Source organism: Stegastes partitus, unplaced genomic scaffold (assembly GCF_000690725.1).
Source record: "Stegastes partitus isolate 25-593 unplaced genomic scaffold, Stegastes_partitus-1.0.2 Scaffold1303, whole genome shotgun sequence".
In the NCBI taxonomy this organism is placed as follows: Eukaryota; Metazoa; Chordata; class Actinopteri; family Pomacentridae; genus Stegastes; species Stegastes partitus.
In genome coordinates this window covers 211,185-212,541 of record NW_007579034.1, presented here as the reverse complement: position 1 = coordinate 212,541, position 1,357 = coordinate 211,185, and the positions used below count along the sequence as shown (strand labels likewise).

The window sequence follows — 1,357 nt, the reverse complement described above, 5'->3', positions numbered from 1 at the left end:
TTATGCAATCAAGTACTAACTCCTGTGTTTATCATGTGACTAAAACAGACAGAAAAGAAAACATGGAATGTCTAACAGCCCTGTTTTTGGCAGTACAATGCCGTAGCTATTAATGTAAGAACAGAAATGATTTTGGTTACTGTCAAGAAAACCATGGAACATGTCTAGATATCAGCTCTTAAATTAAACTCTTATGAGCTATTTTTGTTATCATTATATTTGTCCAAACAAATGTACCTTTAGTTGTACCAGGCATGAAAATGAACATAAAATTGAAGAAAACACGGGTGGTCTAGTCATTTTTTTCCATGACTGTATGTTGTTGTGAAGTTTAGTAACACATCTGCATTTTGTTTTCGTACTAAACAGAAAGTAATACTCACCTCTTCCTTTTCGTACATTGTAGTCAATTGAGATTTCCCTCACCTCCTTCCTCTCCTTTCTCGTCAGTGTGCACGTGTAGTTTGTTTTCACGTTGCGGTACTTCAGACGGTGGTCTGGGATAACGAGTTTGCACTTCTCATTGGATTCATTAAGTAGCAGCGTCTCGTGTGGTGTCGAGAATTCACAGTCGTAGGGCGGAGAGTTTGTACAGTTTGCATAATAGCACTCCAACCTTCCAAAGGATCGAATGATGTGGTTAATGTAAGACTCAGTGCATTTATTGTCAAACCTACAGCATATTCCACATAATTGTGTCATTCATGCGGATACTGGATGATTGAACCTGAGGCTGTTGTTCTTGGTGCAAGCAGTGAAAAAACCGAAATCTCCTTCCTTTTTGGCAGAGGTTAAGCCTGCAATCAAATGGCAGATAGTTTATACAAACCATGTTACACTGTGGTCAACATTATACGATGCTCTTCAGACATCTATGCACAGTTTCATTTAACTAAAGATAAATAAAGACTTTAAATTGGACGGTTTTGTTGTCTTCTGGGGATGCATCATAAATATCTTAAACCAAAAGGTCAACATGGCTCTTTAAGCCAGCACTGTTCTTTAGTGTCATGCACATTTTCATACTTCTGTTCTACCCCTAGACTTTAATTCTTGTTAAATTATTTTATTATATATTTATCATTCACAACTGGTTTGTTTCCTCAAAAAATGAAAATTGAAAAGTCATCCCATTATTTAAATCAGGAGAGAAACACCATTTCACCAATTACAGGCCAGTATCATTACTTTGTCTGTTCTCCAAAATATTGGAAAAAATGTTTATAGCACGACTGAATACATTTATAGATAAACACAATCTGTTAATAGACAGTCAATATGGTTTTAGGGCAAATAGATCAACTGCAATGGTATTGATGGAGTTAACTGAGGAAATCACGAATTTTATAGATAAAAA

The 1,357-nt window shown here is 35.8% G+C and overlaps 1 long non-coding RNA gene across 1 annotated transcript in view; it reads right to left on the bottom strand.

The window, feature by feature from the left end:
- LOC103369555 (uncharacterized) overlaps positions 1-1,357 on the bottom strand; it is an 11,309-nt gene that overhangs the window by 7,350 nt on the left and 2,602 nt on the right. Inside the window, exons 2-3 of the long non-coding RNA XR_520842.1 lie at positions 728-797; positions 384-616 (exon numbers count right to left, since the gene is read on the bottom strand). This is a non-coding gene — a long non-coding RNA (uncharacterized LOC103369555). The remainder of the gene's footprint in view (positions 1-383; positions 617-727; positions 798-1,357) is intronic.